Below are 27,879 nucleotides of genomic sequence, written 5' to 3' on the forward strand. Positions count from 1 at the left end.
CAACTGCATAACTGAAGATAGTGAGCCAAAACTGTTGCAGATCAGTATTATATGGACTTTATTAAAACTAAGGAATATATGTATGTCACAGTTATTTCATAATATTGTCAATCTGCCATGTCCTTCCATTCTGTTTTAAAAAAACTCCCCCATTGCAAAGCATGTTATCATGACGCTTTTATGAAAACAGAAAGGGTACATATTTATTTTCCAAAATGTTCTTCAAGAGTTTCATAAGGTTACTTCATAAAATGTTAGACTGTGCCCTTTGCCTTTTCTTCTCATGATTTCCATTTGCTGAAAAAAAATCTGAGAAATACAACTAAATCAGAGTAACCATGTTGCATAAGGCCATGAAGAGCAGACCTAACCACTTATATAGTGCTAAGAGTCCTAAATCCTCCTGTTTTCAACCCCACTAATGATAACATTTTACACATGCCTAATTAAAGTTTAAATATATGTCATGGTGATTAAGGTAAAAATGGGCTTTTGTGAATCAGGACTTCTTAACTGCTCTTCCAAAGTCACTTTGGATTGCTTTCACTGTACTTAAAGGTCAGGCTTTTAAATGCATGTTTAGGGAAAACTGGTTTTTATTCAGCCAAAAGCATATCATGTGAGACCCTTTTGTACTGAGATAGTCCTGTTAAATTATGTCCCATCACAAGGTTACACAATTAAAGCACAGGCTCTGACCTCTTTCTGTAATGCAAACAGGGAGTCAGATTTAGGGGCATGAAGATGTAGGTTAGTATCTCCAAGAATTGTCACAGGAATTGAGTTAAGCCCTTCTCAAACATCACTAGATGTGCCTTTCGAGCCTAAACCATGACAAAAGTCTTGTAATTTTTGGTCCCACGCTCTATAAATCTAGTGAACAAGTTAGTTTTCTCAGTAAGATATGTACATACATATCCAGGGCATATATTGTGGATCACATATTTTTATTAAGCTACAGTAGATTCCTGGCAGCATATATATAAAAAAAAATTAATGAGTGATCAGTCTAATAAAAACAAATGGGGAACTCCAACCAATCCCAGTTTGAAGTCCTTTGCTGGTGTTTTATCCAGGTGTTTTAATACAAATTGAGAGATTTATACAGTAAATGATTTCATAGCTTTTTCCTGTTTGACTCAGCACATTTATGCATGAGAAGTTAATTTATGTTCTTAACAAGTTTGCACACACAGAAATACTTTTTGTATATAAAATAAAATGCCTCTTTAGAAATGAAGTCAAGCCTATACTTCCAGTACAAATCTTTGTTCAATTCAGTTTTGTATTAATTGTGTAATAAAAATACTACACATAAATATATAAGCCAATTATGAGATTTTTATTAGAAGATCACATATGATTCCTAGGCAAAGTATTAATTTAAATTTCTCTTGGTTTTTACTAATGAATTGATTGTTGCTTTTTAGTGGGTTTTGTGACAAACTTTTTTTATATACTTCAACAATACCATGAGATTGAAATCAGCAGTACTGTTGAAATGAGGATATATCTGGAGGAGCATGGTATTACATTCATAATATTTCTTGTCCTTTCACTTGAAGTCAGAAGTCAGTATATAAGATATTTTTAATTTTTTTTTTGAGTAAGAGAAAGGCATGTCACTGGGAGAATTTAATGTACTAAATTAAACAGTAGTCAGAAATGTAAGTACGTGGGGTTTTCTTGCTTCAAAACATAATATGAAATAAATATTTAGTTTTGATTCTAAAGGCTGACACTGTACTGCATAACATGCATGAATAAGATCTGAATTTTCATATCCTAATTTCACCAAAGTACTTTTTATTCAATATTTGACAAGGTATTGCTGGCTCTGAGAGTGGTGCAAAGCCCGCTAAGACCAGTGGAGATTTCTATCAACTTCAGGCCAAACCTTATATTGGCGCAAGTAGCCAATCATATGCCATTAGCAGTAATGTTCACACATACAAAATTTTATGCTTTATTTTAGTAAGATGTATTGGGGCTGATGTAAGACAATGACATATTTGTTGCTTGGTATGGGATGGCTCATGTACGGACATTATTTGAAAAGGCAGAGACAGACCTCAATTTCAGCTTTGATATAGATGTGTCCTTGAAAAATACAAATGTCTTGATGTTCAGGGCCCGCCTTGACATCCTGTTCTGTGTTATTTTCGTTATTTCTGTTTTCCATGGAACTTTGTGCACTGTCTGCTACTGGCTGTTGCCAGCTGCTTTGTTAAAATTGAATTTGGCCAAATGAATGCAGGCAGCATATTGTGAGAAACCTGTCCATACTTGCATGCAGTTGTGAGTGCAGACGTGGTGCGGGTTGGGAGCACTTGGACTGCTATTTGTAGGGCACTGGGCTGCGACTCAGTTCTGCTTGGTTTGATTCCTGGATCATCCAGTGTGTCCATGGCAGATCACTTTGGTAACTGTGTGCTTCCCCTCATAAGACTGCAGCAGCACTTTCCTGTGTCTCAGCAGGGCTATGAAGACAAAAATCAGTTCATGATAGTAAGATGTTTAATTTCTACTCTACTGAGGAACTTAAAAACACTTCACGTAGGTAACTCGGCCTCTTCTTACCTATCAAAGGGCACTGATAAGTTGGTGCTTAAACTTATCCCCTTTTCTCTGTGTCCAAACTTGGGAAAATTCAGCAACAGTTTTGTATGCTAACTCCTAACTTTAGGTCATTGAAGCAACACGTCAACAGAAGGCCAAGACCAACAATATGTCACCAATCCATGTGCTTTTAAAGCAATAGTATAGACAAAACAGGCAACATGTTGAGCTTTGTGTAGGCCATTAATGTTTCGTTTTAAACCATTCCAGATCAATATCTTCTATTGTTTTTTCTGCATATAAGAAGAAATATTTTTGTGTGACATCATAAAATATAAAACATTTAAGAACTTCTGGGATCTTGTGAAACAGTTTCAAAATATCACGCACAATCAGCAAGCTGACTCAGTGTTTCTGGCCATTTTCTTCTGATTCCGTATTCCAGAAAAACCCAACAAGTACATACCACATGTGTATGGGAAAATATTAGATGCGGTTCTTTTGTATGTGATTTTGGAGGAATACAGACTAGCTAATTAACATGGGTCTCTCTGGCAGAAAAATCTCTAAAGCTCTTTATAGCTTAGTGTATACCTTTGAAAAGGCAAATGCTGGCATAAGCATCTTTCAGATGCACTTTCCACACAGGACAGTTCTGAAATGCTTAAGCAATGGGAGGCTTGCACTGTTCCTGCCTACCTTCACTCTCAGGATTTGTCAGTATGGCATTGTCCACAACTACTGACTCTATACGGTTTTTGGATAAACTTTAGTCCCATTCCCCTCAGCCCCTAGCCAGGTGCAGAATTCATATACAACCTCCTGGCCCTGAGGCAGGAATGCTCCCTGGTGAGCTATCCTGACACTATAGTACATCCTGCCATGAGTTTTAACATCACTAGAGACATTTTTTTCCCCCAAAGGAAATAATGACTTGCAGTAACACAGCTTGTTGTGAGATCTTGTTGGAAATCCAAACATGTGGCAATTTACGAGCGTCAGCAGATTTTTTTAGACTTGTGTGGCAATACGTGCTGTGCGTTAGATGTTGGAATCTGACCCTTCGGCTTTGCCGCAGTGGTGTCCCAGGAAAACCATGTAGAGTCGCCTCTATTCTCTTTCCTATTTACTTTCTTTCCCTTAATATACTGCAATATAGTTTACCTATGAAGCAATTTGTGTATATTCTGCCTGTAGATTGTTTTTCATGACCTGAAATCCTGCCTAAGGCCCATTTTAGCTGATCAATCAATTTTGCTCTTTTTTTTTTTTTTTTTACCTATAAGCTTTCTTTTTATTGAATTCTTGTCTAATTGAATTAGGGTTGTAAAGAATTAAGTAAGACACAGAAAATGGTGAAGGCCATAAATTTATTTTGTCTTTCACCCCCCCCATCTTGTAATAATTAGTATTTTTTAATAAGAAGAACCTTTTTTCCTACAAAAGATGAAACACAAATTCTAAAATCCAATTTAAATACCTGCATTCTGCCTAACTGGAAATGAAAGCAATATAGTTCTCATACTGTTTCATGACAAAACAGTCTTTGCATTCATCTTTGAAAAAGTGAAAGAGGGTTTCTGGTTATTACTGTTAAGAACGGCATAAATAAACCTGAGCACACTGCTGTGTAATGTTCAAGTAGAAAATAATCTTGTAACAGACTGCCTTGTCTGAAACTTGGGTTTGGCATGTTTAGCGTGTTTTACATCATCAGTTTCTGTTACAGCTGTTGGCACTAGCCTGCAACATGATTGAGAGGTTTTGATGACCTCAGCTGCTGTGGTTTATTAAGTCATCCAAATAAATAAAGAGGCTCTGTCAAGTAGTTCACTCACAACATCTGCCTTACCTGTATATTGTTATCATCTAGTATAATTGTAATTTGAATTTGAAGTGTCTATCAGTGAGGAGTGAGGGAGGGAGAAGAGAAAGCTACTATTCTGTGGCTGAAAGGAAAGGGAAAAAGACAGAAGCCTTAGCTACCATCTCTACAGAATACACAATGAAGGGCTAAGAGAACAATCTTTTAATGGCCTCAAGATTTGATCGTGTTAATAAAATCAGCTACTTTTCATTCTGAAGGTCAGTAGCAATCTATTACTACTATTACAGGTATTGCTAAAATTGCATAGAGAGGCAGGAACACATCTGTATTGCATCAACTGCAAGAGAGTAATGTATGCATCTGAAGGAAGCAGATTGGTTTTTTGAAAGTACATTTCCTTGGGCCAGTGGCATAGCTTGTGACTCCTAGCGACTCCTAGTTCTCTGCTAGCATCCAGATGGTTCTGCTTTGCAGAGAGAACAATGCCATTTTTAAAACAAACGATTATTTCTTCAGAATTTGAGATTTTCAGAGGGCTTTTTCATCAGTTCTCTGTTGAGATAGGACTGATAGGGTTAGGACACATATGATAAATGACAAAACTTGAAAACTAGAAAGTTTTATTTTTTCCAAATTAGGTGAAACTCTTTGGCTTTCATATGGAAATCCATGTGGTATGGGGGTAAAACTGATGGTTTAAGCCAGGCTGAAATTAGAGTCAAAACAGCTTTCCCGTTGGTATTTCAAAACGTCTGTCAGGCAAGTAGGTTTTGGCACAATGGGAAAAAGAGAATACCAAAGCAACATTAAGCAACTCTAGTGATCCCCAAAACCCTATTAAAGCAGAAGTCAGTAAGATTTACCACAGTGGAAAGTCTATACCCAGTTTCCATTCCCACACACGTGTTGCTTGGAAGTGATTGTATGTGGCTGTACCACTCTGGGATGATCCGCTGTGCCTGGCTCTCAGGCCTAACTCTGCCATTTGAAATCAGACAATGCTGAAGATTAGCTTCAGTCAGCAGGAAAATATCTGGAGACTAAATGCTCCTATTTTCTTTTTCCTTTGGGAACTATAACATACACATAATGCTGTGTAGGTGCTAGTACAAGCCAACTCTTACATTTCCAGAGGAAAAATACCTGAAATCAACAGCAAGAACTTCATAAAGCCTATGGAGATTCGGTGAGTGCAGGCAAAAGCAGGCTAGAATTTAGATGCCTCTAACTTGGTGTGATCACTCTGTGGCAGTGTCACTACCTGAAGTATAGAATGACATGTCTTCCTTGGAGAAGGTCCAGCTCACCTGGATTATCTGATTTTAGCCCTAGGACGCTATGGTAAACGTGTCTTCCTGGCAAGTATAGCTATGACTAGATACCACAGATATGAGATGTGGCTAAAGCTAACTAAATTTTTAGATGAAACATGGTACTCCTTGTGCCATGCCTCAGAGTTCATCCAGGGACTTTGCATTTCTTGTGTGTGTAAATCCAAACATGATCTTGAATGGGCAGTCAATGACTTTGGGTTTCAATACCATCAAAACACACTGTAGACTTCAGTGAGACTGGATTAGGTCACATTCTAGAGATCACATATGGAAACACAGCTTGCTGTTTTCTTACAGAGCAAAAGGTCAGGTCACAGTATTCTGAGTCATGACAGAAAAAGCCCTATTTACTCTTGAGTTAGGAATTTGCTATGTAGTAGTTAGGACTATCCTGTCACCGTCAAGAAAATGCTGGCACAGGCCACTAAAATGACAGTGTGCTTGGCTGATTCTCACTCTGGGGGAGTTTGCAGTGATGCCAACAACTCAGAAGTGCATCAGAAGTTGTTTTAAAGTACTGAAAAGCAACATGTAAACAGTGAGCAAATGCATGAGTAAATGGAGAATGAAGTTGTCATCAGCTGTCCTTCTGTGGAAGCAGGAAAATGCATATTGTAAAATGCGGCTAAAAGCAGAACTCTGTTTTATTTGCTGCCTCAGTGAGTACCCGGCTTTCAGAAACACAAAGTTGATCATTTTCAAATCCACCCACACAATATGTCTGCTTAAGCTGCCTCAGGAATAACCCTTATGGAAAAATGATGAAAAAAAGCAGTCATACTGTCCTTCAAGTCAATATTTTTCTTGTAGTTTTAACTCAGGTCCTGGTCAGAAGCTAATGGGATTTATTTTCCTTTGACTTCAGTCTTTAACATGCACAAATTCATGAAAAGCTGGGGTGCATGTTTATTGCCAAAGTGAAGCAGTCTTACAGACATTTCTCTTTTTCTTCTGAGGCTGCCCTTTTCTCTTTGGAATAAAGGTGTGGGCAATAGGCCATGCTTCAATGTCTGGGGCCATCTGCCAACGCAAACAGAAAAAAATTAATTATGAATGGTGTCTTCCCATGCTAATCATTTATTGTAAAGGAGTTTTTCAGCTTGTTTGTAATGGCTGTAGCCTAAGGGTGCACACTGTATAAATTGCCTGATTACAGGATACAGAACACTTCTTAATAGGCCTCAGATGATTAGGAGAGGGGAAAGAAATTAAAAAGGCCATTTCCCTTTAGGTATGCAAATGGATTGCAGAACAATAGACAAAGATATGATAAACCATGATAAAACATACCCTCTTTTCTTTTACCTTAAATTATGTACTAGGTAAGTAGCAAGCTTCATTACATGTGTCAGCCGAGATGTGAATTGTTTCATAATTGAAACAATGCTGTTGCCAGATAGTGCATGTTAGATTTCAAGATAAACTACCAGTTTTTGTGTCCTCAAGCAATTTGGGATTTGCTGCCTAAATCTGTCTTAGCAATGGTTACATTCTGACCTTGGTTTAATTTAACTCTGCCTACTTTAGCCTCTTTGAGCTGCCTATTCAAATAATAAAGACTAAATTTGCTATTGTCACACTAGATCCTCCTTTCGAGTCATAGTTTACAAGTCTGCATCTCCTAAACAGCTAGTATTTTACTGCCCATTTGAAAGTAGCTGGGTGTGTTTAAATGGTTAAGTGAACAGCAGAAGCCGTCTCCTAGTTGACTATCACACTCTTACACATATATGCATTGGTTCTCTTGCATACACTTACACACGTACACATCTGCGCGGGTCAAGCATCTGCTATTTCCTGTGAGCTTGAATATTTGAGGAGATACAAATTCATGTTTCCTGGTACTAAAGTAATTTGACTGTCTTAAAAGTCAAAAGCAGTTCCTAGGGGACTGAAATGTGAGAGGTGACAGATAATATTGCCTTTAAGGATTGCTCTTCGATGACACATAGGGCTCCTTGGAGTCTAAATCACTACAGAAGTTGGTCAGAATTGGGTGCTTAACAACCATTTGAAAAATCACACCCCCACCCCACAATCAAGGAAAGTTTTCACAACACACGGTAAAGTGTGGTGGAGGTAGCTAGCAAAAGCTCTCCAGTGCTAACAGTAGGACAGTCTGAAGCAAAGTTTCCCATCATATCTGACTGAGGGTTGGTTCTGACAGCCACATTGCTGTGTCGCCAGTATTCAGCAGACAGGATACTGAGAATCACCAGATGGGGTTTAAAAATCAAAGATTTTTAAAACTATGAAACTTCTGAAATCTTTTTATTCCAATATATAAGCATTTGGGTTTAAGATTTTCTTTACAAGTATGATGTGTCAAAAGTAGCAGGGATTAGGACCCCAAGTCCAGTCTGTGCCAAATTTTTTGGATAGTCAAAGCTAGAATTCTCCCGTAATTATAAAAGGCCAGGACCTGAACGTAAAATACGAAGCTTGTTCTAAAGCTATCAGATTTGAAAACTGCCTACAATTTAAACGGCCTGCATTTGCTGTATTTCTTACAACAGCACAGGAACAGACAGTAAGTTTGCAAGTTTAGCCAGGGGAAGCTTATGAGAGCAGAAGGGACTGAACAGTGTGTTACAGTCATGAGAAGCTCAGCTACGCATGAGAAACAATGATGTTTTAGTCTGTCTCCCAAAATAAATCAAGATTCAGGAAGTAATCAGGTCTCAATTTTTTTAGGTAAATATTTTGTTTCCCATATAATAAGTAAGCAAAAAAGGAAGTGGAAAAATTCTCTGAGTATGTGAACTGTGTCTGTATGGTATACTTTCTAACAGTTTAGTCTTCCCTACTTTCTCAAGCCAGTCTTTCTCCAGAGAAGAAATGTATCTCCAGGTGCACCTCACGTGTAGACCCCAACCCTCTGATCCAAGCTCAGGGTGTTAAGTATAGGACTGTCCTTCCTCCCACTTGGAATCTATATTATAATAGATTCCCTTGGTTAGGTAAGGCCACCAGGTCAGCCTTTAGCTCCTTGCAGTGGGCAGTTATTCTCTCAATCAGATGCAAGGCAGAAAAGAGTGGAGGGGGGAGGGTAAGGAGAATTTTATGATACAGTCATGTGGGGCTTCCAAGAGCTGTAAATTGGGATTTAGAGTGATATTGCTGTTCTTTCATTTATTTCACCAAGTAACAAGGGAAACAGCACTTTGAATGTAGTACTAATGAATAAATAATGCACTCATTTGAAAGCTGGAGTTGAGATTGAGAAATATATCCAGTATTTTTTAGTGGCCCTGAAGTTCCATTAATGTACTGGATCGGAGAGAGGAGCCATGCAGAGATGCACATGGTGCAAGTGTGGCCCTGCCATCTGCCCCAGCCAACAGAGAGGCAAGCGCATGGTGTTCCTTCCACATCTTTGCTAGTAGTCCCTAGGCTCCCCATGCATTGTTGAACTTTTTTCACTTAAGGGATGTGAAAAAAAGAGAATGTCAGGTTAACTATTGTTTGGCTCTGTAATTCCTTTTATTTATCATCCACACACCACTTGCCTGCAGACTCGGTCTTGGTTGCATCCTGTGAGGTCCTTGGCCTGCTGGAACAAAGCACGGTGAGGGATCACCAGTCCCTCTAGGGAAGCTCTAACCACTTTCAGTGCTCTGTGACTATGCCTTTCGACTGTTTGATGAACTTTGCATAGATAGTTCTGGTCCATTTGGTTGTCACCCAACAATGCTGTCACTGCAGTAATATGTAAACTTCCTGGATTAGATGAAACACTACCTGGTCCCTTAAAACATCAAAGATGATCAGAGAGCAAAGCACTTTGAAGCTATCTGTTCTTCTAATAATTTTTCCTGTATTTTCCTTTGCAGTTCTTTCTAAACAGACACCCTGTATGGGATTGTGTAGACCTGCTTACAACTGTCCCTTGATTGCCCAGTAGATCCTTCCTACAGTGTTTCTTTCCCGGTTTTATTACAGCAAGAACAAACTTTAATTTGTTGCTTTGTACAGCTCCAAATATACTGTTGCTGATTACTTTTCCTAATAATTTGCAAACAGGGTGGAAATCTGTCATGCGCATCTTTTCTGTCTTCAATATACCTTGCTAATAGAATCTGTAAAGGGCTAGAAGCTGTGAAGAATATTTGTGTTGTTTTGGAAGAGGAGTACCTTCCACTAATATGAGTTTGTGGTATTTCCCCTCCCCACTTCTGTGGATTGTAAATTCTTGATGAATAACTGAGATCAGGTCAGAATGGGATGAAATCTGTGAAAGATTATTGATTTCTTTTGGAAATGAAGAAAACAGTAAGCTATAACATGCATTTTAAGATTGGTCCTGCTTGGTAGATCACCTGCTGGAATCAGTGGTTCTCTATGAATGCAGGCATTGCAGGATCACTATCATCATTCAGACATGAAAAATTATTTTTAAAAAGATATGTAATAGACTATTAATTTTTATAAAATTAATATTTGCAGTTAGCATCAACAAATACATTTCATTTCATTTGATGTTTGTGTTTTTCCTTGTTCTTAACTATTAGATAGATGAAAAGCTTTGAATCCAGTTTGAAATATGGTATTATATATCCTACATTAGGTATCTTTGAAATAGCATGTGTGGGTGTTTATGACATTTTTGAAGACTGATGATTGACAGTCACTCCCATAAAAAGTAGTAATATGAAGAATCACTTGTTCCAAGAATGCTGAGAACATTCCTTACTTTGATTTTTATTCCTTCATTTCTGAAACCTTAAAAACAGTTTTATTTTTTAAGAATAGGAAAATATGAACAAAAAAGCACTCCATTAGGCTAATCTATTATTTTTTTATTTGACTGCACAATCTAAAAAATCAGCTCATGTTCTGCCTCCTAATGTCATACAGAGTATTTTTTCAGGTCTTGTTGATTGTGTAAACTCAATACTACATGATCCTTATTACTCCACAAAACCTCGGAAAGGCAAAGTAACTAGAAAAACAATGTAAGGAAAAGATGATTTTGTGAGGCAATCCCTTCCACAGTGAGTGTGAAAACCAGCTGAAAATAGCATTATCAGAAGTGAAAAATAGCTTTCGCTTCTAACCATACTTCACCATGCTTAGGATAAATGTCAAATAGCATTTTGGACTCTAAGGAAGCCACACCGCCAGAGAAGCTGCCTGGATAGCAATCTCCAGTTTGAATCCAGACAGCTCTTTAAGCAAAGCTAAGCTCTGCATGATTCTCCTCTCGCCTTTGGGTGTTGCTATGATCAACCTCCTGTTTCTACTCTCATCCTTATATATGATGATACAAAGTATCATACTGTCATATTGTGGCGATATTGTTTAAGAGTGACTGGAAAATTAAAATGCTTTTCCATTTATTTAATTTTCAGCTTTGTGGCAACAGTTACACACACACTCGTGTGTGCACGCACACACACACAGTTGTTTTAGAAGGTTTCAGGTTTGTAGGCTAGGGGGAGTATATTAAAGATCAAAGCAAAACCTGATGATTATGGGTGCATTAAATTATTTTTGTTATCCATTGCAGGATTTTTACAGGTGAAATAAGTTTTTATCATAATGCTTAAATTTCAGTCTCTCTAATGTTTAGACTAAGACTTTTTGTTTACTCCTCAAGTTTCCAGTGGATTCAGCTGGCTTTGATACAAAACAGTCATAAATTTTATCTTGTTTGTTCCAGGTCACTCTTCACTATAGACAGCTTTTATTAACTAGTCATATAACATACAATCGTATAACTAAAAAGTTGCCATATAGCTTATTAAAAATGTTAAATGAAGTGTTCTAATTTATAAAAATAAGTTCCTTTCTCATGGGTTTTTATGCCAAGAGGTAGATCTTAGCCATTACTCTTTCACTGAAATTACATTATACAACATTGGTGCTACTTATGCTACTCTACTCTTTGAGGAGTATTAGCTTGTGATACTACATGGTTTTGGGAGGGGCAATTAATTTTTGTTTTGTGACTATAGAGCAGAAAGATACCTATCTGCAGACTATTCCTGTTCAGCACACTGATAAATGAGATATTTATTTGGTGCAAATAAGTATAACTCCCTCAAACTTCCTTACAGCAACTGTTAATCTGGGCAAGTTTATAGATTTCACGCTAACTCTAAAAGATAACGCCTTTTTGTATATACTTCACTGACGTGTTTCTTTCCACAGCAATGGTGCAGTATGTAGTAACTGAACGAAGTGCCATTTTAGCCTTCAACATACCAGATTTAAAAAAAGAATACTCAGGTTCCAGGGCTTGAAAACTAATCTTTTCATGAGTGAATCATGTATGTTTAGGAATTAGAGAAGATCTACTTACATTTTTAAAGATAGTATGCTTATATAAATAGATAGAAGACAGTACATCTAGTTTATAGGACCATGGAATAGAAATGTAGGTAAACTTCTAGCTCTGTCTTTGCCCTGCTAGGTAAATTGCTTAAACTGCAGTGGACCAGTTCCCACTCAACCCCTAAGAGCGGGACTGGAAAGTTTACCTTCCTCAAAAAGTGCTTTGATACCTGATGATGAAAGAGGATCTCTAGGATCAAAAAAACAATTGTCATAAAAATAACAGAGATATTTCCTTGTTGTTTTAAAGGACAGATAACTTCTCAAATTTTGAGTCCATGCAGAGAAGCAAAAGGTAAGAGCCTCTTTGTGTATCTGTGTTTGTTAACCTAATCTTTTCATGTTCAAAATGGTGGGAATAATAACACTGCAAATAATATGTTAATTTTAAGGCTTTTTTTTTTTTTCCCCTCAGTTGTCTTGGACACACATACTTGCTAATTAGAAGAAAACTCTATGTAAGGCTCCTTACATTAGACAGCATGCAAATAATACCCAGGGTCTGCAGAAACAGAACATTTCTATTTGTTTTGTAATGAAGCAGGTGTGCATCTTGCAGTCTGCAACCCTTTGTGCTTACTATATACAATAAAAAGCAATATCTATTTCTAGCTTACCAGTACTTTCACCTGTATTTTGTGAACAAGAGCAAAATACCACAATTTCCACTAGCTCGTGGGTGATAGCTCTGTGTTTTAATAGAAAAAATATGGTAATCTGTTGAAAGATTCATAAATAACTTGTGAAAAAAGTTAGTTACTGGCATACTCTGAAATGCCTGTTGTTCCCCATCATAGTATGAATTCATCATAGTATGAATCACTCAGCAATCCTGAAACAACATATCACAGGTAGCATATACCTTTGCATTCCAGAAGAGTGACAAACAAGGTATTTTATAGTGCTGTGGATGACTGATGATGCAGGAATAAGTAGGAGTAGGAAGTACACTGGAGTTATAAAAATCTCTTTTAAATGAAGCCTGAAAAGCTATCAGCTAGCAAATTTTATCTTATTATTGTTTTGTGCTTGAGATAATGGGAGCAGAAACCAGGCATCATTTCAGCTCCTCTAGCATGATTGTACTTTCCTGACATTCATGTACAGGAGGACACAACCTATTCCTCTGTATTTCTATATTTGAAAACTGGCAGCTTCTTAGGTTTACCTGGGCCATTCTGCATATGTTTTTGCAAACCAGTGCCAGTGTAAGGTTTCCTCTTTGAAAGGTTGTTCACTGCTGAGGCTCAAGCTCTGCAATATTTTCCCATCAGGTTCTGTGACTTGTTTGTGAATTTAGTGACATAAGACACACAAAAGTTGCCAGGAAAAGATAACCTTAGATACGGTTCTACTACTTCTTGTGTAGCACAGCTGTTTTAAGAGACTGTTGCCAACCTCACATCTCCCATCACCAGCAATTCACAACAGCTTTTGAACCCAGATCAGTTTGCAACCTACTTTATAGCCTGACTTCATAAACAGTTGGAGCGGTATAACTCAGAATGAAATAAATGGCAGCAGGAGATGGGAACAAGTGTATCAATGCAGGAGAGTTCCTTTTAGGAAATTGAACTGAACTGTGCTCACACCCATCCTGTTGGTTAACTTCCACTGACAGTAGAAACAAAAGGGGGGAGGATGTTGGAGCTGTTTCTGCAGACAGTGTCTGACCACGGGTTGATGCATAAGAGCACCTACCTATAGGCTAAACGTGGCTTATCTTACGCACATTGGTCTTTATTTGATTTGCTTTAATTTTTTTCTGCGAGTCTGTGCATACCAATCCTAAGGGTGTTTGGTAATAGACCTAAAAATATATATGTATATTCAAATAAGTGATCAGATAATGGCAGAGAGGTATGCAAGGAAATTCTTCCAGGCACACTGTTTTAATACTGATGGAACCATTGTTTATGTAAAATGTCTCAGTCCAGTTTGAAGAGAGACATCATTAAATGCTCCCAGCTTAATTTCTTAGACTATTTTACTTAATAAGGTAGACTTAACATGCTTCAAAACAGAGTTTTACTAATGTAAGCCTTTAGGACTTATTCAAACTAAAACCAGTTTAGAATCTGATCAGCAATGAAGTCTATTGCTGATGTAGTTCTAGGACCTATTTTCCTAAGTGGTGGAGTCAGCTTCGGTGGTTCCCTGGCTTCCGGGTCGCAGACGTCACCTTTGCTGTGCTACTGCAGATTTTTGTGAGGCCACTTCTGTAGATTTCAGCACCGCAAAGAGGACTAACTGCAGCACAGGAACAGAAATGAACAGTCAGAGACTAAAAGGAAATACAAGAATTTCTATGCCTCACTGTCAGGGAAAAATGTCAGGTAATTACACTTTGAGCAACACCAAGATTGCATTTCGGTGATTATTAAGACAACAAATATCTTTGAACTTGTTTCTCAATGACCTCTTGCCTCTAAAAGGGCAAGTTTATTGTCAGATTCACTAATAAATTTAAACAGCCTTTATCCTCTTTTATAGATTAGCCATAACTGTAGGAAAGCTATGACCTGAACCACTGTCCAAGTGTGTGCTTTTTGAGTGGGGGATCTTGGGTGTGTGGACAGAGAACTTAAAAATATTTGTGTGTGAGCGCTAAAGAAGAGGCAGAGTTGGAAGGTCTGCAGGGGAATTTTGGAGTTTTATTGCATGTTTGGCATTGCGTATGGGCAACTGTTAAGGGTCTGTGCTTCAGAGAAATCACTCACTGAAACAGTGTGCCCAATGCACAAGTGTGCCGGTAACACATAAGCTATACTTCAAGTGGCTTAAGGGTTTTGGGTTGGGGTGGGTGGGTGGGTTTGTGGGGTTTTTTTACTAACAAGCATCCAGTACAAGTGTGTACCTCACTGTTAATGTGTCTGAGCTAAAATATCTTGTGACTGTGCAATGACTTTTTCTCTAAAAAAAAGGAAGACCCAAACCCTAGAGTCTCCTAGAGGTCAGAAGACACAACTGGTATCTACTAGTGGCTATTATGGTCACTATTTTTAAATAAATTAAGCAAACAAAACATTTTTCCTTCCTTCTAGCTAGAAAGTTCTGGCATCAGCATGGGTAACGCTCACAAACTCTAGCAAATGATTTCTTAGGAACTGTCCTTTTTTCATTTATATATATGTATATATGCACTGTTGTACCTTGGCTTTCAAGCATCATGTGTTTGTTTAAAAGAAAAGGACATGCACCTTGAAAGTCAGTTGTCAAACAAAGTGCTTGAATTGCAGCTGAGCAGGATTCCCAAAAGAGCAATCCTTGCCAGTTCGTATTATGGAAAAGCCTAATACCGACATGCTGTTCTGTGGAGCCTTGTCCACACACTAAAGCAGCCTGAATTAATTCTCATGTTAGAGTCAATCAGCTTGAGAGTTTTCCTGAAGGCAGGTGTTTCAAAGTGCATGCAGTTTTAATGAAAAGCGAAGATATCTGTTCTCAAGCATGTAGACCCAGAAAGATAATTTCCCAGAGGTTGCTGTATATATACCAACCCATTAACAGTTAAATAAGTAAGATTCTCTCCAGTGTCAAGCATGTCTGGTAAACTGGCTTTGCAAAGGCAAGAAGCTTGTCTCTCTTCTTAGATCTTTTTTTTCCCCTTTGTCTGATGCTGTTATGCAGGCCTAATACTAAAATATTGTACTTTGTGCTTTTGCTGTGACACCATTTATCATTTCGGTGTTATCTTGTTATTCCTTGACTCCTTGTTCTCAGTGAATGTTGTTTCTTATTGTGATGGATTTGTTCTTCTTCATTAAGAAATTAGGAAAGGACTTTAATGGGATTAGACTGCCAACCATAAAACAAGGAATTTTCAAATCCTAGAAACTTGTTGTACATGAGATGAAGGTTTGCTGACACTGAGTATTAGTATCTGCATTGTGCTTGTTTAACTAAGACAGCAAGGAGGAAATGTTCAAGAGAGGTAAGCTTATATGGGGACAGACTGTTCTTAGACTTTGTTTATATTTATATAGTTAATAAACTCACATAATAAATTAGTTTCAGTCTATATAAACAGTTTTCAAAAATTATTTTAACAATATCCATGTAAGGTGAGTTTGGGTGTAGATGTGGACAAATCAGTATCTCAAGCGTGCCGTCTATATTCCAAGATTAATAGGAAAATCTTTCAGTGTGGTCCGATTGCATCATCAATGCACCCTCCCTATTGAGGCAACTTGCTTTTGCAGCTGTTTGATATAAATTCCTCGCATATGTCTTAGTCCAGTTGGTTTATTTTTATAAACAATAAATAGCCCAACATTCCTGCAGTGTTTCCCTTGCCTCGGACAGTCTCATGGAGCCATTTGCCATGAAGACGGTGGCTGAGATTAGTGGCGTTTGCACAGATGGCGGCCATCATTTTGGAAATCTCATAAATAGTGGAACACGTGGACTTTTTCCTCCCCCTTCAACATGATCACAATAGATTATCAGGGCCTACAAATCACTACCAGATGATATTAAGTTGCTTTGATAACACTCTGGGTCCCTTCCGGTGTGATATTTTTCTTCATTAGAAAGGATAGCTCAAGCACACCAAATCCTCTTACTCTTTTCTCAAAATTTATAGATCTCAGTCTCTAAACTAATTGTTAGTTGCACAGCATGCCTTAAGCTGTGCCCAGACAGAGCAATTACATCCCCCAGCCCTGATTAAAGGCACAGAGGAAACAGAAGTGCAAAGAAAATGAAACACTCTTGGCTGTTTGGGCAGGATGTCATTGCTGTTGTTTGCCTTTTTTGACATTTGTTGATAAAAGTGAGAAAGGAGGTCAGTTATCCATCACTGACCCTTGTTCAAAGCCAAAAATGTGACAGGCTTGTCCCAGGCTACTGACTCCATTTATGAAATTGTAAACAAAAAGGGGTTTCCAGGCCAATGTGCTGCTTTTCTATTAGCAGCTCAAGAATTTCTTCATTTTCACCCTGCTAAACTATATTGCTTTCTATGTCTTTTAAACTCATTTACTTCCCTGTGTATGCCTAAAACCACAAAATGTCTTTGTTCATGAATGACCAGAGCTGTACTATCATATAAGCTCTGCAAATTACCTGGAACAAGGAAAAACTGATATACACATTTCTGCATATTCAGGCATTTCTTACTGAATGTTTCTCACCTGTAAACTGCAGATTTCTAAAAGATGTGTTTTCCTTTTGTGATTTACAGTAACTTTATGGCTGACTATTTGTACACTTTAACAGTCAAGATCAATTTTTTCAAAGAAAAAGGGGAAAGCACTATTTGCTTTCACTCAATATCTTTCTGAAATCATCATGTCTAAGTTTGCAAATGTGAAGCAGAAGTACTTATTTTTAAAGTAACCAAGTGGCTTAAAAGTCAATCATATAAAAGCATTTAAAAATTAGATGACAGAGAGCAACAACTTTCTTGCATTAAATCTAAGCTTATGTGTTCAGTGACATCTCCGCTAATGTTTCCAGTCTATTGGGAGTTATCTATTCTGTAGTTTGTGGAAAAGGCATCGTATTGTATTGTATTTAAAATATTTTAGCCAGGACTACCAGTGACTTCACATTTTGAAGTCTTTGTTTAACCAGTTTCTCTAATTGCTTTACATGATATACCAACACTGCTTCATACTAAACAGATGGGTTGTACAAAGGATCAAACCTGTAATCTCATGGTGTGTTTATAAGGAGACAGAAACAAACAGCTTAAATATTTTTGAAAGTAATAATGGATTTATGCCCCTAATTTTTTTTCACTTCTTCATATTCTGTTTTCTCACTTTTTAAGACATAGAGGGATTTTCTATTAAATGACCACACCCGGTCCCAATGTTTAAAATGTCTGATAAACTCAGATGTACATGATAGTTCTTAAGTAATAGTGGTAGTTGTTGCTCTCCTTTGTGTCACTTGCACCATAGTTGAACAGATGAGAAGTTTTCAGCAGTCACTGTCTCTTAAAATGACCAAACATCAAAGAAGTTCAGTGAACTTGAAATTATATCAGGAAGTAGATCAGACAAAACCTTACTTGGGTGCATCTGTAGTTTCCCCAGTTTTGTGCTTTTAAGTGGATTTAGTTTCAGATATTCTGTCTGTGGAAACTGTACACTTGCAAAACTAGAGGTCACTCCCCCATGAGCCTTGGTCCCATGGACAGTTTTATTATTGCTGTTGAAGGCTGACTGATCTGGTATTAGTAGAATAATACAGTAAACAAACAGCATGTAATAAATTAGAGCTTTGAAGTCTTTGTTTAACCATTTTTTTAAATCACTTTATGTGACACACTAACACAGACTGCTTCATGGTGGAAAGATTGGTTGCACCATGGATCAAATCTATAATCTCATGGTGCCTGTAAAAAAAAAAAAAAAAAAAAAACAAAAAAAACCCACCAAACAAACAAAAACAAACTAACTTTTAGACAAAATGCCTATGGCCTAGGACCCCCCACAAAACTGCTGTAATTAATGATGGAGCATTGTCAGTATGGGAGTCAGTGTGTTAAGACTCTATAGAGGAAACAAAGCATGAAACCTTGTGTTACATTCCCACAAGAAGCAGTGATGAGCAAAATCCTATTTTCAGGTGCAGTGAGTTTCTATCCTTCTCAGAAAATGAGGTATAAAGACTGACTTCATCTTATATTTGCGAAATGCAAATTGCCTCATGCTTGAAGTTATCCTTTAGCTAGATCCCTTACAGAAAAGTTATGTCCCCTGTCCCACTACATTTTTACCGGTCTTCACTAACCAGTATTGCCAGAGAAGCCCTGTAAGAAAAATCCCGTAGACTTACTTCCAACCTTAGCAGACAGATATAGCTGTTGAGAGACGTACTTCAGATGAAGGGGTGATTCTTCTTTTCTTGGCAAAAGCCTATATAGATGTTCCCTACATTCCTTTTTTTAGCATGACTATTTAGGTATTTACCTATGCAGTTCAGAAATCAAAGAGTCAACTAGGGGGGTTTTTTGGGTGGAAGACAGGGGGAGTGAAAAACTCTGGGGTTTCTATTATTTAAGAACCTTGCAAGGAAAGGGAAATCCACTCTGATGTTCTATTTACAAGCTATCTATAAATTATTTTCTGATATATTTCCTGAAATAAACAGAATGCACAAGATCTGCCAGCTCTACACATGTGCTTTTGGGGCAATGGGTGAATATAACTACTGTTCCTGTAAGACTAGGCAAAGTGAGACATTACATGCCATGTGGGAGAGGCTGTTAACAAATTGGTGGAAATGGTTACGGTTTTCAACTTGTCAAGCATCATTTTCTTAGCTTGATGACACCTTGTAAGACCAATAAATAATTTATGGGGTATCTAAATGTTTCAAATAGGAGTTTAAGGACTGGAGGAAAGAGGTCTAGGGTCTCATAGTTAATCCTATTCGAGCAGCTTCTTATTAAAACAGCCCTCCACAAATTGATTACAGCTGCAATCCCTTTTAAGAAGGATTATTTAAAAATCCCAATTATAAAGACTATTTGTAAAGAGCAAAATACTTAGTGTCAGTTTTGCATGGAGGCTGTGGCTTGACTCAGTTGGCAGAAGTGGGTTATCCTTTCCTGCCTTTCTTTTCAGGAGAATCTGCTCAGTGATCATTTCAAACAGTGGCTTTAACACAGACGCTGTAAAGGAAGTTAACTTCTTTTCTTGTCATTTGTATTCCCTGGCTACCTCTGCTAGCCACCTCTGCTAGCCCCTAGGCTGACCTTTGACTCCTTTTGGCCCTTCCCCTCAACTTCATCTGACATAAAGAAATTATATTTAAAGTCAACCTAATTCAGGACTTGGTCCTGAGATCTTTTAAGAGTGTTTCCCCAAAAGGGTGCCTCTGCCATTCTTACAACTAATATATACAACCTACAGTAAATGTGAGTGAATATGACAGAAACAAGGGGCTAATATGGCAATGTTTTGCCTCATTTTAGGTGTCTAAGACCACCTTTAAAAGGCTTCTTTGTGCCATTCTGGTGACATAAGAAGTAATAAACTGCCTGATGAAGACAGTTTTACAACTGTTTTGTATCACTGGAGCCATGCAAAAGAACCAGGGCAGGCCAGTGGATTTGGTTCTGTGGTCTTCATCCAGAAACATTTATAAGAATCTGGTTATGCCATTATACTTTAAAATATTCTAGTGAGTTCATAGGGATTCATATAATACGCTTTGACTCCTCTAAGGAGTAGTTTTCTTACAGCTAAGCAATATAAAACATCATGTTTGCATTTTCAAATAAGATGACTTCAGTTGTACTCAAACAAGTAATGCACCTTCTAAAACTTCAGTCACCAGAGACTATTGCTTGAACTGCTGTGACAAAGCTTATTTTCTTGTGGCAGGAATGTTTGAAATAGTGTATATTGAATAAATATTGAAGAACAGTCTTAAAAAGAGAGTTGGAAATTTGTAAACATGAGTACTTAATCAAGAAACTGAACACTGGGAGATCCAGTCAGGGTTGGAAACATACCCTATAGCCATTTATCTAATCAAAATTAACCAAGTACTTAAGGAGTGAATGCTTGTAATGAGCTGCCTGTGAATAAGCTGGCAACCACGAATAATTCTCTGAATACAAATACACTTTCAAGAAAAAGCTAAACTGCTTCTGAGCAGTTAGTGAACAGAGAAACAAAAAACAGGTGACATTTCCCAAATAAATTATGTGTTTCACCCAGTTTTGCTGACCATGACAAGAGTGATAAAGACAAACAGTATTTGCTTTCATAGACAAAGGATAGCTGAGTAAGAAAGATGGTAGATTGGGCAACTTCTATTCAGGTCTCCATTTAATCACATGTTCACCATTTTGTTCTAGTCTCACTGCTTTATCCTCATGTTTTATTCTGAATACTTAGGGTCACATTTTTCAAGGCTGAAATCAACTCCAGTTAATTTTAGCAGGAGTTAAATGCAGGCCTTAGCATTTCTGTGTCTGCTTATATATACACATTTGTTAATGTACATAGTAGCAGTTCCCTACTTCAGATAGGCATTGGGAGGGTACATGTATGGATGGTAGTGAAGCATGTGAGTAAAATATTTAAGATATCTGGCTAGATAGGCTGGTAGTATGGGGTATAAACATCTCTCCTACTAGGCATGTATGATAAGTACTGGATCAGGTCATTCATGCTTATGTTTATGCTCTCATTTCTATTCAATGACTGGATGAATACAGCAACATCTTTTTCATAAAAAGGTCTGAGTATTGGAAGTCTTGTGAAGTGTGTATTTTACTTTGCTATCATTTTCCAAGTAGGGTTAGGGGAAGGAACCCATTAAAAAGGTTATTAGTACCTTTTTTTTTTTTTTCCCCCTGAGGTTTTATCTGTTAGTTTATGAGAAGACAGACTGCTAATAAAGCTTTTAGTCTAGCATCTTACCACTACGTGGACAGCTCTGTGGGCTTCTTTCTACATAGACATATCTGCACACGTGCATGTATCTATTTCACAGGAGTATCTAGTCATCATTCCTTTTGCAGTAGTTTTAACTTTCTGCTACATGTGCTGAGCTGTAAAGTATTAGCCTTATAATCCCTCAACCCCTCAGATGTGGTTTGCTGGGGTGGGGGTGGGCTGTAAATCCATGGTGGCAAACAAGAAAAGCCTGAAGCTGTGAGCAAACAGGAAACAAATTATCTCAATCCCAGAATGTAAACTGCCATTGACAGAGATGCATGAAAGAATCATAACAGGGAAACCTGCTGCAATTTTTCATCCAGTTACCAGCTGAATCACTGCCATTACACTGAAGCAGCAAGCTGCCAGCCCAACACTGACATGGCAGAGTTCTTTAGAAGTTGTGTGCACAAAGCAACCATATAGCCTGACTAGCATTTACTCCTTTTCATGCTTGCAGACTGATAATTATTGTGCACTGCCTCAAGCTTGCAATTAGAGGCCACCAAGAAACAAAAAATAGCTGAATTTCAAGATTAAGCCTTTTCCACAACTAGTCATATTTTCCCAGCAGGGAATGTTGTTGCCAGTAAAAACAGAAATCACTTATGCCATACTGTTACCAGATTAAGGGACATATTAGCTGCAGGAACAAATGGAGAATTTACAGATAATAAAAAGTCATAATAACTGTCATTGTTACTGGTGACACAATTAAAGTTGATACTAGCTCTTGTGTCACAATGCAGCTTTTAAGGGGGGTGAGATAAAACACTGAGCTCCCAAGTACTTGTTATTATATATTCTATAGTAATTTTGTAGTATGGATATTCACTCTGTGTTTTGAGCATATTCTGGTTCCACTTTCCCAGACTCCTCTCTGGTCTCCCAAAGCTTTGCAGTTTAAGTTCATAGGAGATGTTTCAATTCCTTTATTGCATAAAAAATGTGCCCTGCTAAGCACTCGCCCTGTTTGGCTCGGTTTCAGTGGTAGGCAGAGTATATAAAGTTCATAAAGCATTAGAGAAACACTTAGGACAAAGTGGAATACATAAAGAAGAATTTGTCAATGAGGAATGTCAAAAAGAAGGTTTTGAGTTTCTTTTTAACTTTCTCATTTTATGACTTTTTCTGTGTTGTATAGTGACAACTAAGATAAGTTGCTTTGGAAAATCAGGGCTGCTTTGCAATAATAATCAAATCAGTCTATATATGGACATGTTTAGTGGAACGTTTGTTGTAAAAATACATTGGTTTCACTTAATGGAAGATTTGGGAGGATAGGAAGTAGAAGCAGAAGGAATGACCCCAGCTGAAACTTCTCAGTACTTTCCATTAAGAACCACAGAAAGTTCTATCAACTATGAAGGTTCCTCTTTAGCCATTTGAACCAGTGCAAGAAAAGCCCCACAAACACAGGAGAAAAAGAAGAAGAGTGGTAGTTTTCAAAGGATGATCTGTTAAGATATGGGATTTTGTTGGTCAGGAGAATCTGAGGCAGAGCTGCTCTCTGGGAGGAATCAGAAGCAGCAGCTCTCCTCAGTCTGCCAGAAATGACTGGCCTTAGGTGAGAGAAAACATCTAACTACTATTAATAAATAATACTTCAGAAGGCTGTGTGATCACTATTCATTGCTGGATGCAGTCTGGAAAGGTGAATTATAACTACCTGGGCTCACTGGACTTGCTGAACAAGAGAGGTAGGTTTCTGGACTTTGATATAAGTCCAGTTCCAGTCTGAGGGTGTTGTTTCTGCCTTGTGGATCATTTACAGAAATTAATAGCTTGCAGAAAATTAAACCATCTCATTGAGAGGTTTGATTAAGTGTCTGAGCAATGCTCAGGTGAGATCAGTTAGGTGGGATGGAGGAGAAACTCTTCTGAGTGGGATCACTCTTCCGAAGTTGATAACTATTACATTAGTTCAGCTGCCTTGTGCAACCTCCCTGAAAGTGAAGGGAGCTGCAGAAAGTAAAGGGAAAAGTTCTAAAACTTAAGAAGTGCTTATATTTTGTACTGCAGTTGCTTCTATGACTTTATGGTTTAATGTAGCACAGAAATTATCCTCAGCCAACCTCAAGACCATTACCCGGGTTTTCCAATAGGTTTTGTAGCTACTCTGAAGGTGCATCAGGGATGAACATAGGGTTCAATCACAGTGTGGATACTACCAAGAAACTAGACAGAGGCAGAAATAACTGTGTGCTGTGATATTTGTTCCCTGCATCTTTCTGTCATGCTTGCTTTAGTAATTTTATGAGAGTACTCCCACATCATAAGCTTTATGAATAGGAAAATAGCTATGTATGGTCAATCTGGAATTTGGGGCAGGGGGGAGTGTATGTGTGTGTAGATAGGTGTGTATGAAAGGAAGCAGAGTTTGGTCCTCAAGTGTAACCTTAACTCTACCGTGTCTACACACTAAGCCTTGTAGGATAGCTTCAGTTATTTAGAGAACTTATACATTTTGTCTATCATCTAGTATTTTAATATGTGATTATTAAAACATTTTGAAAAGCAGCTGTATCTGGGGAAAAGTAGACAATGATGCACTTTGTCTGAAGCAACTGTTGCATATCTGCAAAGTCCTCACCTTCCACTCACTGATAACTTAAGTTCTTCTTGCACCCTGATTGGGCACTACTTTTCCCATTTAATTGCAGGAATACAACCAAGCATTGTCCTTTAAATACCACCTTGGGAGAGGGTTCATCTACTCTGTTTGCTAGGTCGGAATGCCTCACATTTGGCTTGCTGATGTTCTTTGCCCTTTTCCTCAGGGATGGCAGAGTGCTCAAATTCCCTCAAGGTCATTCTGTATGCTCAATGAAAACTTTTGCTGCTCCTAGTCTTCAATTTAGTGTACTAATACTTACTTTAAGCTCATTGAAATTACCTTTGCAGTCATGATTTTGAGTCATGTGCAATTCGTTATAATGCCTGGCATCATTTGCCATAAAATCCATACATGCACATAGTAAATCTAAATGTACTCCATAATAAAAAAAAAAAAAAAAAACAACCCACATGAAGTATGATCAGATGGACACAAGAGGCGGGATTAATTCCTTGCATAGCTACCTATACATGTGAAGATGTGCAATAATACATACCTAACACAAACATACATGTTATTCACAAATAATTCTAGACTCAAAGCATGAATATAATAGCTCAAAGAAAGTTTTTTGTATATATCTTCTCTTTGCCTCTCAAAATATTCAGCAAGCTTTTCCCAGGGCTTCTTCCTATCTCTTGCAAGGCACTTTTTGCTCATCTCCTGTTCTCATGAAGATAGTGTATAGCAGAGTCAGCTATTACAAGACTCAGCAACTTCCTGTCTCGACATCAGGCTTTTCCTTCTCCCTTTAGTCTTAAAAATGCACATTTCACTGTCATCCTGAAACTGCTTAGGGTATGGTCACACTTACAGCATCATAGCACTCAGCAGCAGATGGGAAACTGCCTCCTGGAATGTGGGAAAAACAGCAGATTTTCTATGTGGAAGAGACATGGGAACAAAATTGCCATTTCCCACTTGAGAGACTTGTCCAGGAGATGTGCTGTAATGAGTCTTTCAAAATCAGGTGGTGGCCTTTCTTCAAAGATCTCATAGTGCACCCTGGAAAAAAGCACCTCTTTTTCTTGATGGACTCAGAGATCTGCTGTGAAGGAAAACAGGGCATGGCTCCTAGTCATGACCTGTATTGTATAAGCAATTTGGGAAGCCAGTGGTGTAAAAGCAGTAAATATTAGCCTGCATGTGGCTCATCAGACTTCTTAGAAACATCAAGTGGTGGAACTGCCAACTTTGAGTTGGTCAATGAAATGATACTGATTAGGGTAGCACCTTTTCAGGTCACAATGACTACATACTTTTCCAGGTTGGGAAGAATTCATTCTTGCTGCCCATCACAGATGCCCATGCTTTGTGACCACAATTCACTTTAGTAGCAGTGTTGTGTGCAACTACAGCTGAGCAACGTAACAGGTTCACATAAAAAGCACGTTTCAGGCTTTAAGGAGAGATGAAAATGATGGTAGCACAATACTTTGCTTTGAGGTGCTTGAGATGAAGTGGTACAGATCGCAATAAAATCTTTCAGAGTATAATACTCTTAATGTATTTATTACATGAAGAATACTGGTTTATAGGATAGCAAATGGATTCAATTCTGTCCTCCCCCCTCTCCACAAGTAGTGACTGATGCTTTGTTTGTCATTAATGCTAAATTTAGTGAATAAAAAATATTTTAAGGTGTGGTCCCTAAAGGAATAAGTTTGTAATTCAATATCTGTACGAGTAAAAATATAGATGTGTATATATTTACACACATGGAGACCTAATTTACATTTCAATTCATACTAAGATAGGTCCCACTGGAGCTGTTAAGTGAAGTTGGTTTGGGCCTGAATGCTTACTGGAAAAGATACTTTTTATGTGAGAGCCTAGTCTTATTGCAATTCAGTGGGATTTTGCATGTGATTTTAATAGGATTAAAATTTCACCCATGCCATAACGTAAAATGGCTTTGATATGAAAAAGAATCAGACATATACAGTTATATGTGTATGTACTTGTATTGTCAGACTTATCTTTGGCATGATAATATTTCAGTTCTACTGATTTTGAATTGCTGTATCTCTAAACTGATTTTTTTCATACGGTTTGGAGTAAATTGCAAGGTTCTTCTCCATGGCACTGACTTTATTGTTCTGCTAGGATGTCTTCTTTTGTCATAAAAACAATAACTTAGTGTAAGTAGTACTTTTTAGGTTTACTAATCAGACAGATTAATTGTATCTTTTAATCTCGGTCAATCTGCTCTTGCTTATTATAATTTGGCTCCAAGTCCCCCCAAAAGAGGAACATTTGCAAATAATTTAGTGGCAGGATCACTCTCATATAAACACTGCAAGAATTACTGAAAGGCCCAACAAAAACTCTCTGGAATTTTGAATCTAAGTGTCCAATATATTTCCTAAAAGGAATATACTGTTTTTCTTGAACCTTGGAGTGAACTTGAATGCGTGTGTGTGTCTGTGTCTGTGTCTGTGTCTTCAGGTGAACACATAAAAGGACTGGATAAACAGTTAGGGAATGGGGTCTTTCCTTTATTTACAAAGCTGAGACTGTCTAGACAAGGTACTTTTCCTGATTCAATCTACCAACTAAACTTAGAAAGACCATACTAATATTCAATTTTAGCTTTGTCGCCGAGTCTATACAATCCCTGCTTAGATTGCTAACTAGGGTGATTATTGCTGACTGAAGCTGTTAATGTTTTGGTTAGATGTTTCTGTTCTTGAAAATGGACTGCAAGATTTTTCCCTATAGGCTACTGAATTTTCATTGCATGTTAACTGTTTAGGTTATTTTCCAACTCCACCACAATCCAGTAGTGAGAGAAAGTAGCTACCACAGAAAAAAGGAATATTCAAATTTGTCATGGAAACTTTGAAATTGACTTGATATACTGAGAGTATTTTTTTTCCGCATACTCATAGGGGGGCACTTTGTTTTTAACTTGAGGTCTAAAACTGGACATACATTATGACCAATACAAGGCAGCTGCCCTCAGGAAGCAGTAACTTTGTAGTATCAACATAAGAAAGCTTCAAAATAAGTTTGTAAAAATATCTGTTCTTCTCACCTGTTTGGAAGTGCAATTATACCTGCATGAAGTAATTTTTTTTCTTTAGGTTGAAGGATGGTTTTACCATCCACCTGCATAAAGAAGTGCTTTAGAAACACAGACTAGACTGTCTGTTATCAAGAAGGCAAAAGATAGTCCAAAAATATGCCCACAGACTCACATATGTCCTCTCGATAAGGGAAGGTCTTGAGAAAATGTGCTTTACCATAAATTATGCCTTCCTGAGGGAAAAGAACATTGGAAGTGGGGGTTTTTTTGACAAATACAATATAAAAGATTAGTTCATTTGAGTAGAGTGCTTAAAAATGCAGCTGCATGCAGATTTCTTAAGAAACTACAACTGACAATTGAAGAGGAATCCTAAAACAAGATTACAAAAATTAATCAGGTGGCACAGAATGGTTGACATTAATGTGTGTACTTCTTTGTTTTGAAACTAGACTGTGGAGGAGTTTTCTTATATGGAGAATTTCATCTACTTGTACTTGTCTCCTCACATAGTCAAATATTTTGTGAGACAGATCGAAAACCCTCTTTGACAAGCTCATTCCCACGCTTCTCCTTTTTAACCTGCTTTTTTTTATTGGGTTTCTCCTCTTTTCCTGGAGGCTTGTTCAGATAAAGAAAACTTTGCTTAAAATCTATTTCAGTAGCTATATATCTCTTGGGCAATAAATGAAATATGGAAATGGAGTTAAAAAAATATTAAGGGATGGAATAAGGCAAGTCCCTTACTAGCTTGTCAAAAAAGTTTGGGA

The sequence above is a fragment of the Pelecanus crispus genome, chromosome 8 (genome assembly GCF_030463565.1).
Source record: "Pelecanus crispus isolate bPelCri1 chromosome 8, bPelCri1.pri, whole genome shotgun sequence".
Lineage (NCBI taxonomy): Eukaryota > Metazoa > Chordata > Aves > Pelecaniformes > Pelecanidae > Pelecanus > Pelecanus crispus.